Below are 15,419 nucleotides of genomic sequence, written 5' to 3' on the forward strand. Positions count from 1 at the left end.
TCTAGGAATAGCCTCTGGGCACTGTCCATACTCTTTTTATTCCCAGTTTCATTAAGAGTTCCTATCCAATTTGTTCTTGGCTTCCCATCATGCTTCCTTGCCCACATCACCTTGCTGGGAAGAAGCATTCATAAGTATCCAGACTTACAGACATTACCATAGGGAGTTTTGGGCATTCAATAAAATCAATAAATCCATATGTTTGAGAGCTTGAGGGCTACAGGCCTTTCAGGAGTAACTCAAGTTACACAGAATGAGAAAGGTCGGCATTTGAGGCAAGGAGAGCACCAAACACACTCTAATACATCCTGTCTTCTCAGTGGAGAAAATGGAAAGGCATTACTTACCCAAGGACCAGAATACCAAGACTTCTGCCTCCAGTCTTCCGGCAATCTTGGAACCCCTTGCCCCAGCTTACTAACTGAGCATAAGTACACCTGCCACACTTGATCCAGCAAGATAGGATGTAGAAAACAGAGTGAGGTGGGGTCCTAACAGACACTTTTTGGCAAATGACCATATTGAGTAATCATTAAGTGGGATTTCATTGTGATCCACTTAGAGCTTTTGTTATTGATTTAGAGGGTCAATTCTTGACAGAAAAGGGAGTTATCTGAGAAAGAGGACACTGAAGTAGGTTAAGCCCGGCTTTATGAAGACACAGTCATGAAGAATGAGTCTTCTCTTTGTGGTTCTGTCCTGGGAAGCATTTGTGGAGGAGGTCCTCCAATTGGCCTCCTGATCAACAGCAGAGCTGCCTATGCTTTGATTGGATCCTATGCCATTTTTGTCTTTATATAGTTCTTCGGCAAATAATTTTTATTTGAGTTTTAAGTAGAATGGATGAAGAAGCGATGTGTGTTAAAATGTCATTTACAATTAATAATTCTAAAGTGCAAGTCGGCCTTTGGGACCCGGTATAAAGCATTGACACTTAGAATATTCCAGCTGCCAGACTGGTGTTTCTCTGTGTCACCACTCAAAGGATATACTTCAGGATGCATGTGGGTAGCATCACTTTTCCTTGAGTTTGTATATGCCCCATGATGGATGTGGCTGACTCTTTGGGGGTCCAAAAGAGTGCAAATGCCAGCAGCATCTCTTGGCACACTTGGTTCTGACACAGAAGAATGGTCTCATCAGCTCTAGGAGGAGCTACAGGCTTCTGTTTAGGAGAATATATTCACCTCCTGCTTCTGCCATAATTAGCTGGGGGTCATACGTGAATTGTGTATGTGATGTACTGGTTGAATCCAGTAGGATTTTTGTTGCTGAAATATTTCAGAAATTTATGCAGAACTCGCTGATGGGCATCTTACAGCTGTGTATGTTAAATCAATTTCAGCAGGTCCAATGGCCACAAAATGGAACTCAAGCCTCCAAAAGCTTACTTCTCAGTAACTGTTTGGACATAGTTCCCAGTGGCCCAGGTCAGGCAGGCTCCCCTGGTGTAGATAGTAAGGTGGAGGTGTATTATGAGCTTGGGTTGGCTAAAGTCCTAATCATTAGGACAATACCTGTGAATGGGCCTTATGGAGATAGTCTTTGCAGATTTGATGATACTTAGATGAAACCACTGACATGGATTGTAATCTGAGATGACTGGTTTTCCAATAGGAAGAGAGAAAATGGCACCCAGTTACTTGGGGAGAATGCCATGTGAGGATGGTGGCCAAGGTTGAAGCAGTGTGACTATACTCCAAAAAACATTCAGGGTTACTTACCACCTGCAAATCTATGTGGCTGGCATGGATCAGATCTTCCTATGGAGCAGTGGTTCTTAAACTGTGGTTCATGACCCCTTTAGGGGAAAACCTCTATCTCTGAAATTATTTATGTTATGATTCATAACTAGCAAAATGACAATTATGAAGTAGCAGTGAAAATAATTTTGTGGTTGGGGGTCACTACACATGAAGAACTATATTGAAGAGTTAAAGCATTAGTAAGATTGAGAACCACTGTTCTAGAGAGCTAATATCTTGCTTTCAACCCTCTGGACTCCAGGACCATAATAAATGTCTGGTACTTTAAGCCATCTGTATTGTAGTCATTTGTTCTAGCAGCTCTAGAAAACTGACTTGGATAAGGGATAGGCTCCAATGTCAGATAACTTCACATATAAACCTATCTTTTGACGTATTAGCTGTATGGGACAAATTATATCGACTGAGACTCAATTTCCTCATCTGTATGATTAGATATAATTAAACCCACTTACTGGTAATACTATAAAGACTAAATGAAGTAATTGTCTAAAAGAGGCAAGATTATGATATGTTAATTGTCAGCATTCCCTTTGCTTTGTGTCTTAACCCGGAGGCTGCTTCTCAGGGCCTTCAAATATAGAAACCACACTTTATTGCATGTCACAGAACACTAGGATGCTGTCTACAGTGGTCACTCATTGACATTAACATTGCTTTCACTTTGTTAAGAGCCAAGATGTTGGACCTATTCTCCTATGAGGCCCTTCACCCTGCCCTTTGTAGGTATGTGCTCCTTTTCCTTTTCTCTCTCTCTCTCTCTCTTTCTCTCTCTCTCTCTCTCTCCTTCTCCCCCCCGTGTGCATACATGTGTGCACATGAGTGTGTGTGTGTGTGTGTGTGTGTGTGTGTGTGTGTTAGGATATGCAGTTACTGGGGGAAGCTAGAAGTGTTAGGTTCCCTGGAGCTGGAGTGACAGGTGTTTGTGAGCTGTGTGATGTGGGTGCTGAGAACTGAACTCAAACCCTCTGCAAGAGCAGGGTATGATGTTAACCATGGAGCAATCTCTCCATCTCCTGGGCATTTCTTGCTTGTCCTCGGGGGACATTGCAATGAGAATAAGCCTAGTGGGCTAGAATTAACTCTGGTTGTCATTGGGTGGGTTCTTGTCCCTGGAGAGGTTATGCCACCATTTGGGCTTTAAATTCCTCTCTGTAAACTAGTGGTTGTCATTGGGCATAGTCAGACATACTATATGCTGTACCTTGTACAGCACTGTGTATAGCAGAGGGGCTGAACATGCTTGGTTCTTCCCTCAAGAGTTTTGTGCCCCTTCCTTAAACTGTCTTAAAAAAAAAGGCATTATTTTCACTGAAAAGCTAGTCACATGAAGTATACATATTAAGAAGAATTATAACCAATAATGTTCCTGATTTATAAACACACACACACACATCCCCTACCAAGTACACAAAACAATTGCTTTCTGCTAAAGTGACACCAAGGGCTGAGCTTGACCCTAATCAGCTATTTCATCTAACAGAGAAAAGTGTGACCTGGAAACCTATGACACCAGGAGTATGGGGTTTGCTGGATGTGTAGGCACATTTGTAAAGTATATGATGTGACCAAATCGGCCCCCATGTAGCAGCTGTCATGGGATGGGTCAAGTTCAAAGGCTTGATTTCACTATTAGTTGACAAACATTTAAAATCTGGTGGCTCAACAGGGAGAACAGAGGAGGGAAAGCTGGCCTGTGAGCTCTGGAGAGGGAGGGCAGGACTTGGGAGAGTGATGGATGAGGTGTGTTTGGTGAGAACTGTACAAATTGTTTCCTTTTCACAAGATGGAAACCTCCTGAGAACATCTGTTTTGGACTTCCTAATTATGTTTTGGCTTTCTGCACTTAGCTGCAGCTTTGTTGGCTCTAGGCTTCCTTAAGGCCTTGTCAAGAAAAATAGTATTAGAATGTAATTACACAAATCTGCTATATATATTTTATGTTTCAGTAGCACTGCACATGTACTGGGAGCATTTACAATGTTTTACAAGGCTCTGACTCTGTCCTAGGCAGCTGCTAGGGACCAACCTTGTCAGGTATTTTCAGTGCTCATTTTTAAACAAAGTCGTATCTCCTTTTATTGCCACTCTCTTTGTTCTAGCATTGGATAGAGCTGAGAGCTTCAGAGGAGACTGGTTTTGCTCTCTAAGAGCTTGTTATCTATGTATAAGAAAAAGAAGTACCATCTTTCAGCTTTCACAAGGGCTGCAGCAGCAATAACACATATATGTCATATATGTGATGATATCTAATGTTAATATTTATTGTGCAATATGTCCTAAGTGTTTGCTGAATAATTTTTCCTGGGAGATTTGAACAATCCTGTCTCTTCAGCTCAGATAATGTACTGACAGACCAAAGGAATGATTCCACCCATGTCCGGCTTTAATGAGCTGATGAGTTTGCTGGGTTTATGTATAGGAGCCAGTGAAGGAGTTAGCAACAATGGCTGGTTTACCAACAGCACCCATCATGGGTGGTGACATCATGAAAGCCTCATTAATGGAGCAATGCCTTCTGTTAACTTTCTGCCTCCTCTGTACTCTACCATTCCTATCTTCTCTTCTCCTTCATCCAATTCACTTGAAAAGTCAGAGGCTAATGTGGAAGACACAAAGTGCATGACATGCTCCACAGTCAATTCCTTTTGACTAGACAGCTCAGCCTCAGGTTTGTATCTTATCTTACAGCAGGGCCAGTGCCACAGCTGCTTTGGATTCTCATCAGTCCACTACCTGAGCTGCCATGTGCCCTCTAGTTTGCCAATTGTTTTCAGGGTGTCCTGTACATGCATTTTCGAGAAACTCTGTATTCTGTAGGTCATCCAGAAATCTCTGTTCTATGATGTTCAAGGCTCATGTCAGGTCCATAGGCCATATTATAATTTAATACTCACAGAAACGATGGAAGATGAGCCAATATTATCTTCATTGTTCAGATGAGCAAACAGAAGCTAAGTAGCTTGCTTGCTGACCCGCCCTACAAGCAAGTCTGTGTCCTGAATATAGAGACTCAGTTCTGAGGTGCCACCAACTGAAACTTTATAAACCTCATTTGATTTTATTGGTGAATTTCATGACAAACACTCCTGATAAACTCAAAAGAAGGTTTGGTTGTCAAAGTTTGATGCAGGCTTTGTCTTCATAAACATATTTATTTGTAGTGGGAAATCTTTCTGCCTATGAGTATACAGTTCTAATTATCTACATACTTAGCACAAGAAGCTTAACACAATATGGGAGAAACCCTGTCTACTCAAAAAAAAAATTTTCATTGACATTTGTGTTTTTTTTAAATACTGAAACATATTATGAAGAAAATCTTAATTTAAATTATCCCTATGCACAATTTCTGTTCATTCTGAATTTCAATGTCATATATATATATTAAATGCTGAAAACAGTGAAGTGAAAAATCAAACACCCATTTCTACCCCATCTAAAACTAAGGAGAGTTTCTTGAATACTCTTGTAGAAACTCACAGGATAAAATGTCATTTGAAGGGGTTCATGATGGTTGTTTTTGACATGTTTCCTCCAAGTAGCTCAAACTAGTCTCAATCACATGATCTCCTACCTCAGCCTCCTGAATGCCAGCATCACAGGCATGGACCATCAGTCTCCCTAGTGATGGAATTACAGGTGTGGGCCATCAGTCTCCCTAGTGATGGGATTACAAGTGTGGGCCATCAGTTTCCCTAGTGATGGGATTACAGGTGTGGACCATTAGGCTCCTGACTGCTGGGATTACAGCTGTGGTCCATCAGTCTCCTGAGTACTGGGATTAGGTGTGGACCATCAGTCTCCTGAGTGATGGGATTAAAGGTGTGGGCTATCAGTCTCGTGAGTGCTATTACAGACATGGGCCTTGTTGCTGGATTTTCCACTAAGCTACCTCACTAGCTCTGAATCAATTCTCCCTGTGTGCTGAATCCTCCTCAGACAGCCGGAGTCACAGACATCACTCAAATGCTCTTCAGCATAAACTGAAAATATAACTAACACATTCATCTGTGCACTGCTGTAATTTAGATCCTGAGATGTACTAAGGCCTGGATCTTAGTTGGTACTCCTGGGAAATGACTGAACCTACCAGAGATTGGGTCTAGTGGGAAGTCTCAGATCATTGGAATTGTACCCTGAAGGGCACACAGGGGCCTTTGGCCACCTTCTTGTTTTCTTCTGAGCCAAGAGGTGAGTAGTTAGATGGCAAACAATTCTGCTATGAGGTACTACCACACTAGGACCAAAGAAATTGGGTCAATGAGTCATAGAATGAAACCTCTGTGACTGTGAGTCCCAACAACCCCTTTCTTTCTATAGTTTCTTGTCTCTGTTATTGTTCTGGTGATGGAGAGATGACTCCTATACTTTTCCTATATCATAGGTCAGGAACCCAGCACACTGTAGGATGTCAGCTGCTTCCCCTCCCAATTACATGGCTGATGAGACGCTGCTGCTGCTGCTGCCTCCTGCATTACAGCAGATGAACATACCCACCAGCTTTCATTGGGGGATAGTCACAATTCAAAAGGAGAAGTGAAGTTTCCACTGAGTTCGTATTGCTTTAGCAGCATTGCAAAGACTAGCAATTCATTCTGCTGGTGCCATGTGAGGTGCATGTGGAATGAGAACTTCCAAAGGCAGTCCTCCTGATCTTTGGTTAGGCTCCTAGTTTCCTTCAGGGGACTTGAGACCTTTGGTCCTTTGTTATCCACCACAGAATAGGTATGGCTTAACTATTTGCATTTTGACTAAACACAATGCATACATTTATACTGACTTCCTTTATTTCTTTGTTTTATCCATCCTTACAATGCTAAGGGAAAAATTTACACCAAAACCCAGTACAGATTTTCTTATACTCTGTCCTTCTTTGCCCTCTCCCCTTTCTCTATCTCTCACTCTCTACTCTACAGCTCTGGGAATTTCGCCTATATCCCAGGGTCTTGCCCTTTCCATTTTCTTTGCTCCATCCGGTGAACTTGCTGGTGCACACTGGTAGTCCATGTATCCATCCAGGAACAGTTTGCTTGCATGCTTCTGTTGAGGTCCTTACACAGCATGAGTGAATCCGCCCTGAAAGAAGGTATCTGGGGTCCAGGGAGTCCTCACTCTCTCCTACAGGCCTTTGCCAGTGCTCTTTTTGTCAATATTGATAGGTGTGAAATGGGCTATTTAGGATTTTAAGAGCCAAATGTAAATGTGCTTAATGAACCTCTAAGGAGCTGTGGCAAGGCCAGGAGAAAAAAGGCTTTTAGCAGCAGAAGCAGAACCAAGTATTGGATTTCAACCTCCAGGTCCCTAGAAAAGTCAAAAACAGAGAAAATAGAGAGCCTGGCCTCTGGTGGGGTATGAATGGCTCAAAACCTAAATCCCAATGAGCAACTGGAGTCTCTTGACAGGTTTCTGTGAGGTAAAGGAATTCAAAAAACATGGAGGGACATATGGTGTGAGATAATTTGTCACAGTGTGTGAAGCCTGGATCTTGTTGGGCCAACCCTATAAAAGTACTAAGAAGTCCATGGGGGGGGGCGGGGCAGGAAAGACAAACAAACAAACAGACAAAAAAAAAAAAAAGTTGCAGTGGTTTTGAAATTTTTTTTATGTGAAAATTGCAAAACGAATCCAAGTCTTCAAAACCAGTATACAATCTCCTCTCAGGTCTGTGGAAACATTCTATCTCTTCACTTGTAAATACAGAGGCTAGTTTGGGCATCTCCGCGAATTAGAAATCTGTTGAATGTCTCAAATTTACTCTACTATAGCTTCAGGCAGGAGTCTGGTAGACTTCCTGCTTCTGACAACTGTTTTATGCCTTCACCAGGTTGGGCAACTCTTCCTTCATGTGTTAAAATGGCATGTTTCTGAATATAACAGCGCTGACACTTGATCCTGTAAGAAAAAAGAAATGAAAAATAACTCATTATTTTTTTAAGTGGCTTTAGGCAAGTCAGTAACTCTTAAAGATCCATATGGTTTATGTTCTGTAACAGCTGAGCATCCAGCATGAGCATCCCTGCCAGGAGGTGGCTGGGTCAACTAGTGTTTCCTAAGGAAGACTCATTCTGCTTGCTGTGGGTTTCAGAACCCAGCACTGACTGTGGTGTCCATACTTGTCCTGCCCTCTGCTTTGCTATCAGCCCCCACCCCACTTTTACTCAGTGTTTTCCTCAATATACCTCAGCGGCCTCGGTGGCCTCTGACCTCTGTGGGGACAAGGATGAGGCCTATACTTGTCTGCTGGAAGATCACTCAAGACAGATACAGATTTTGAACACAAAGTTTGCATGTTTGCTAAGAAGTTTTTTTTTTTTTTTTTTTTTTTTTTTTTTTTAGGCATATAAATTTTGTGACATCTCACTTAAATTTTATATGTATTAGAAAGTAAATTAAATTTTATTATATATAATCCCAAGTTCTTTTTATTTATTTATTGAAGGGTGAATGAATAAATAAATATTGGATTATGTGCCCTTGAATAAGTCACTTGGATGCCAGTGTCTTATTGTTTCCTTCTTTGAAACAAGAGGAGAGTTGTGTGATATAGTGACCAAGATTGAGAATGACAGGGATGCTGGCTGTCAGTTGTATGATCTTAGACAAGCTGTTTGACCTTTCTGAACTCCACTTACCTTTGCAGTAAGTTAAAGATAAGGTCTCATTTCAGGGCTATGGAGAAGACTTGCCTGAAGCTTGATGTGCATAACTTTTAGAAGTTTGCTTGTACTGATTAAATATCCAGTAAACCCCAATGGTCAGGATTACTGTTCAGGTAGAAGCCTGCAGAGATCTGAGACTGAAAAAACGTGCCCCCTGGAGCATTGAAGAGTAGAGCTCTGTTCTGAGGCTTGAGAGAACAGGCCCTGGAATTCACTGCCTGGCTGTAACCCCAGGGCAGAAAACCCTTTCACTAAAAATGATCAGGGACTGCCAGAGCCACAGACTGCAGGCCTGAGTCTTCAGACCCCAAGGAACAGCAGAGTGTCATCTCATCCTTCTGAACATTCCTGACTGATCAGAGATACCCCAAAGTGCATGGAGCTCTGATGACCCCAGATTTCAGAGAAACACTAGGGGATCTCAGACTGCTGACATTTACAAATACCCAAAGAGAAGATGAAAGTTAATTTATAGAAGGCATGTGATATGTCTTACAATAATATAAAAATTATTTGATCTACCACAGACTTGGATTCAGGCGTTGACTCTGTATCACCATATCCGAGGACATGGAGGGAAGATGGATTTTTGAACATATTGATCTCTCCTGATTACAAGGTTGGTAGTTTAATTAAGTAGCCTTTTTTCATTTTTGAAATAATAATTGTGACAGACAGGTGCTATGGAATGAGTGGTACAATGTAATGATGAGAGGAGGGTAGGGCTCTTGTGACTGAAATAAGTATTATCAAAAGAATAGTAGAAGACATGAGGGAAATTATCTGTCCACTATGTAGAGAGAGGTCCCTGCAAGGCATGAAGAGGCCTACCAGGAACCAGCTCTGTCAGGACCTGATCCTGACATTTTCAGTACCAGAACTGAGAGTAATACATTTCTGTTGTGCAAGCTGCCTATGCATAGTATTCCACTGTAGCAGAAAGCTATGACCCTAAACGTCCTATACAATATGATCACTTGTCCTTTTTAGTTGGCATGGCCACCTTGAATTTTGTGTTAAGTTATATGGAACAACACATATATTAAACCAATAAATTGGCATTTTTTATTATTAGCATTTTTATTATTATAACACACCTAAGATGTTAAGTCTTTAACACGCTGAGGTCTTGCCATATGCTGATGCTGAAGACCATGCAGACATGTACAATCCATGCTCCTGCTGAAAATAAAGGGCAAGGAAGCTACTTTTGCCATGCTTCCATGACTGAAGACTCACAGTTGGGAAAGGAGAACATCAGAGGTTTCTGTGGAGAACCCCCCACACCCTACTCCAAAAAGGAATACCCTAGATAGGAAATCATCAAAGAGAACTCTTAAAATTGTGATAAGGATACTGAGGTGTAGCTCTCCACAATTAAGGGCTTCTGGTAGAGGTGCAGGTAGGGAAAGGGACTTTAAAGGGCTGGCTACTGGGAGTTTGACCATGCTCCAGTGAGTACATGGATAACACAAATTGAAATTTCCTTTCTTCGTTTTCTTTTTTTGGGGGGTTACAAGGGTTGAGGACAGACCTGGGAGGACAGGGAAGTGTGATCAGAGTGCGTAATGTAAAGTTCTCAAAAGCTCAATAAAAATATGTTGGAGAAAAGGGAAATTTTGGGAAGTAAAATGAATTATTGGGCAGATCTTGACAGAACATGAGAGTATTTGACAAAAAATGTAAATTTTAATTTTTTTAGGTTATCTGTAAACTTGGTTTTAATTTAATCCTCATAAACACAGGCAAAATATATGGAATATAGCAAGGTATATAAAATACATGGCAATTCTCTGTTATGTTTTTAATATGTTATTAATCTATATATACATATATGTATATATATATACATATATATATATATAAATTTCTAATACTATTGAATAACTGAGACCTCTTAGAATTACAGATATTATTGTTAGCTATCTCATTACTCATAAACTGAAGACAACATAGCTCTTAGGTGAAACTAAGGAAGGGTAAGTTTTTCCCCTTTATACATACTTAATAATTATATTTTATTGACAAATCATATGTATGCAATATGAGATGATTAAATCAAGCTAGTGAAGTTATCATCAGCTCACTTACCTATCATTTTATTATGGTGAGACATTTGGAATATACACTCAGTTAATTACAATAATACAGTCCATTATTGTTGGCTAAGTGATCTGCTGTGTGATAAATCTCAGTACCTATTGCTTCAGCCTGTCTGAGGCTAGCTCTCCATTCCTCTGTCTTCAGCACCTTTAGCCTCTGGAAATCATTACTGTTCTTTCTGCTTCTGTAAGCTCAACTCTTTTTTGGATTTCATGTGTGAGACCACATAGTATTTGTCTCTCTTGATGCTTGCCTTATTCCATTGACCCTTGCATTTTCAAATGGCAGGTCTTCTCCCTATTTTAAGATCAGATAGCATTAATATTTATATATGTATAAGTGTCACCTTTTCTTATCCATTCTTATCCCACTGGTGAACCCTCAACTAAGTAGCTTGGCTATTGTAAATAACACACTAAACATAGGAGGATATGTGTTCCCTTTATATATTTTGTTTTCAATTGCTTTGTGTACATAGCCCAAAGTGGTACAACATCTTATAATATGGTGTTTTTTGTTCTTGTTGTTGTGTTTTGAAGAATTTTCCTACTATTCTCCATAATGGCAACACTAATTTATATTTCCATCAGTAACATACAACATGAGTTCTCCCTTACATGCATCCTTATAAATATCAATTTTCTTTCAGCTCTGACAAAAGCCATTCTGCGGTATGAGGAAGTATCTTATTGTGGGTTAGATTCACATTTCCCAATGATTAGCATCAGTGAGCATTTTTCATGGACCTGTCACACATCTGTACGCATTCTTCTGAGAAACATCTGCTTGACTCCCCCTTCCCATGTTTTAAATCAGTTATGTGTGGTTTGTGACTGACTTGTTTTATAAGCTTATACAATTTGAATATTAACCCTAGTCTGTTCTCTCCCCTTTCAGCTCTTTTTCCCTTTGGTGTGGATTTCATTTCTCATAGGGCTTTGGGATGGCAGAGGCTCCTTACTATAACAACACACATATGGCATTTCTATCTGTCTTATTGTCTAATGGTCTTGATAAAATATTTGCATTATAAGCATGCCTGTTTCTGTTTTTGATATAATTATGAAAATTATAGTTAAAATAAGTATTCAAATTCTGAAATATTTCCATATAGATACCATGCATTCATTATAAGTAGTATTCTCAAAATCATTTAATAACCTAAGGAAGTATTTATGATGTCATGTCAAACGACGAAAAGGAAAGTGTGCTGATCCAAGTGCCTATCTTGGCTACACTTTGGAGTAAAAGAGGAATCACTGGCTATACTTGTTTCCACGTATTCTTAGTTAACAGTCTTTTTTACATAGAATTTTTAAAAAAGTTTTGGGGAGCATCCGTGGCTCCAAGTTCATACACATTTTCATAAATATCTTGGTTCAGCCTTTAGATGAAGACTGTTGTTTTTCAAATAGAAGCCAAAATAGGTTTAGGAGATGTTGAAGAGTCTTACTTGGACAAGTTTAAATAAAAGACTTCCTTTGGTTTGGAAGTCAATTGTAAGTGTCCATGGGTGGAGTTGGGTGTCCTCAAAAAACTACATTACTTTTGCTTTCACCTGGAACTAAAAGAGTAGGTAGTCAGGAAATCGCTTAGCACCAATCTCTTGGTGAAGTGTGAGCTATGTTTTTGCTGATAAACTTTTGTTTTGCTACTTTCCTAGCTAGGAGTATACTATGTATTGTACTCTTCATATTTTGTCTTATAAAGAAAAGGGAATAATAAAACCTCCAATTTTCTCCTCTACAGAGTCCTCATTAGTGTGTGTGGCCGAAAGTCGACTATGTTTTCATTGATATGCAAATTAGAGTCATTGATATGACTTTATCCAAATGTGCCCATAAAGAAAGGCTACCCAGACTGCTCTCTTGGTATGTGTAATAATTTTCTAGTATTTTGTATCTGTGCATGGCTTTCTTCCACCCTGTTTTTTTGTTTGTTTGTTTGTTTGTTTTGTTTTGTTTTCTTGTCAAACCACAGTGCAAAGATGGGTACTGTTTATGTAGTACTGGGCCCTGGCTTTTCCTGTATGACAACCTTGAACTACACAACATCCAGCAGGGAAAAGGAACATTATTGGAAGTTTGCACAAGACTTCACTAAAACCATGGGGTGATGGAAGGAACAGCATTGAAAATATTAGCTTATAGCTGAGATTACAAGGTCTTGTCTGCAGAACCCACAGCCCCAGAGCTGGCCTCAGGATCTCCACTCCAGTGCTATAAGCCCAGTCTGTATGGAACCTTCACAGGAAAACTGACAAACATGATACCTTTAGAAAGAAAGAAACCGAAATCTCTGCCCTGAAAGGAGTCTGATTAGGTTCCAATGTCAACAGAACAATTGTGAGTTATCTTAAAATCAATATTTTTCTGAGGTTTTCATTTATCAGTTCCAAATATCGTACTTCTATGGTCCAGTTCTGGCTCCTCTGAGATTTTTCATTCCATATCTCTCTTATAGTTTCTTATCCAGCTTGATGTCAAGGTCTGACTGGTGTAACTGGCCTTTCATTCTCTTCTACTTGTATCCTTTAATCAGTAAATCAAATCCACACATACACATGCATTTGTCTGCATGGGCCATATGTACATATCCACATACATCTTTGTGGAAGAAAAGTAATAGGTTTCTTGTCATAAAGGATAGTAAAGAAAAAAACATTCCACTGAAAAACAAGTGTGAAGAGTCTTGATAAAGCCCACACTCCATGAGTTTATGTTGCTTTATATTATCACACAGAATATTTATTTTCTCCTTGGATACACATGAACTCAGTTTACTTCATTATTTTCTCTGAGGACTACAATGGGCAGAGACTACCTTTACATTTGTGTTATTAAGGAGGGCCACTTGAATGGATTTTCTCAAAGCAGAAGAACAATCTGTTTATCTATATACTACCCTTGAAAGAAATTTATGTTGGGTTTTAAATTACAGTTTTCTAGAAGAGGGGAGGGGTCTTAATAAAGAGGTGACAGGGTCTCATGAAGCCTGGGCTGTCTTTGAACTTGCTATGTAGCTAAGGATGACTTTGAACTCCTGATCCTCCTGTCTCTCTGCCTAAGTGCTCAGACTACAGAAATGTATCTCCAGGAACTGCTAAATTTGACTTTTCATGCACCATGTTCTGTGGGATTTAGTTCCTGTTGCAAGCAACCTGGGAAACAAATGCACCACTGACTAATAATAGCTTCTTTCAACTCTCTTCCTTCTTTGGAGTTATTTGTTGCCTTGGTACTTGCCTTTGAGGTTGTAACTTAGTTCAGGAACTGGCATAGACTCCTTATCCAGGATCTTAGCAGCACCAAAATGTTTTGGAGGCAGAAGGCAGAGAAGAAGAAGCAATGTTTCCATGCCAGGCTCTGTTCTCCTCATAAGCCCTCCAAGAACTGGATGTACCTTAGTGCTTCTCAAAGGGTTTCCATGACCCAAGAAAGGGAAGGAAAAATTAATGGAGACTAGAAGTGAAATGGCTTGATGAGGAGATATGTTGTAATTATGGGTGATTCTGTTAGCTAAGATGGGTTTTTATCTACATGGAGGTGATTTTCGAGAGTCTATAGCTGAAAGGATGTAGTGATATAACTAGAAAGATTTCACTTTGTGTTTTCTAAGAGTGACACTGACAAGGTAGTAACAACCTGACTTCCAAAAGAGGGAAGCAATTAAACAGTCCTATCCAGCTGCAACACCTATGAACCATAAAAATGACCAGCATGGCAAGGTATCTGTAAATGTCCAATAAAAGGCACTCATATGTCAGTCAGTGGTAACCAACAGCTGTCTGATTGGACTTAAAGGCCATTCAACAAGAGGGAGTGTAAGGAGTACGGTTTTTCCTCCTGCCGTCTGGTCTTGTCCCGCTGCCGCACCAGCCCCAATTAACACACCGAGACTCTGTATTTGATATGTTTCTGTTGGCCCGTTACTAGTTTTTTATTGGCTAGCTATGTCTTAATTATTAACCCATTTCTATGTATTTCCACGTGGTCTTACCGAGAGCGGAGAAATGGCGGTTCCGTTCTCTCCAGACTCTCCATCTTGACCCTCCTTCCTACTTCTTCTTTCCTCCTTATCTCCTAGTCCCTCCTATCTTCCTTTCCTATTGGCCAACAGTGCTTTATTCATTAACCAGTATGAGAAACATATACAGAATGACATCTCCCATCAAGGGAGGCCATACTTAATAATGAAAACCAATCAGATTTCCCAGGTTAGTAAGCTAGTTGATGGGCATTAGAAAAAAAAAAAAAAACTACTACTACCATTTTAGACTAGCATATTTGCATCCTATATTGTAAATCTTACCCTTATATACTCACATATAAGCATAACTACTATCTCCCATCAGAGATACCTCTCTTTACAGAAAATGGGGACCATCACAGAAAACTACAACTGGAAGCTATGCAGAAATCAACAGATCATAGGGAGCCTAGCCCCAGTGGATACATTTACATTGCAGCTCCTGTGTCTATGGTTCAGGAAATATCATGGAAGAGGAGGTTGGCAGACTTTTCAGAGCCAGCATACCAAGAAGTCTGAGGTGAAATAGTCTCTCCTACTAATGGCCAAATAAACAAGACCAGAACAATGGCAATATCAATGTATATACTAATGTGAAAGGGGGAAATTCTCACTGGGTCCCAACTCTAGTCAAAGAACTACAATCAACTAATGACAGCTAGAAGAAGACAAATTAGCTTCTTCTCGAAATGAGTTCCAAAACTTCACACACATACACACACACACACACACACACCACCACCACCACCACCACCACCAATCTATCAAAGAAAAAAGGCTATCAACTTGTGTTTGGAGAGAGGTTTTAGTTTTGGAGGGGTTGGAGTGAGAGTAGTTGTGAGGGGCTGGGGGAGAAGAA

Source organism: Phodopus roborovskii, unplaced genomic scaffold, assembly GCF_943737965.1.
Source record: "Phodopus roborovskii unplaced genomic scaffold, PHOROB, whole genome shotgun sequence".
Taxonomy (NCBI): domain Eukaryota; kingdom Metazoa; phylum Chordata; class Mammalia; order Rodentia; family Cricetidae; genus Phodopus; species Phodopus roborovskii.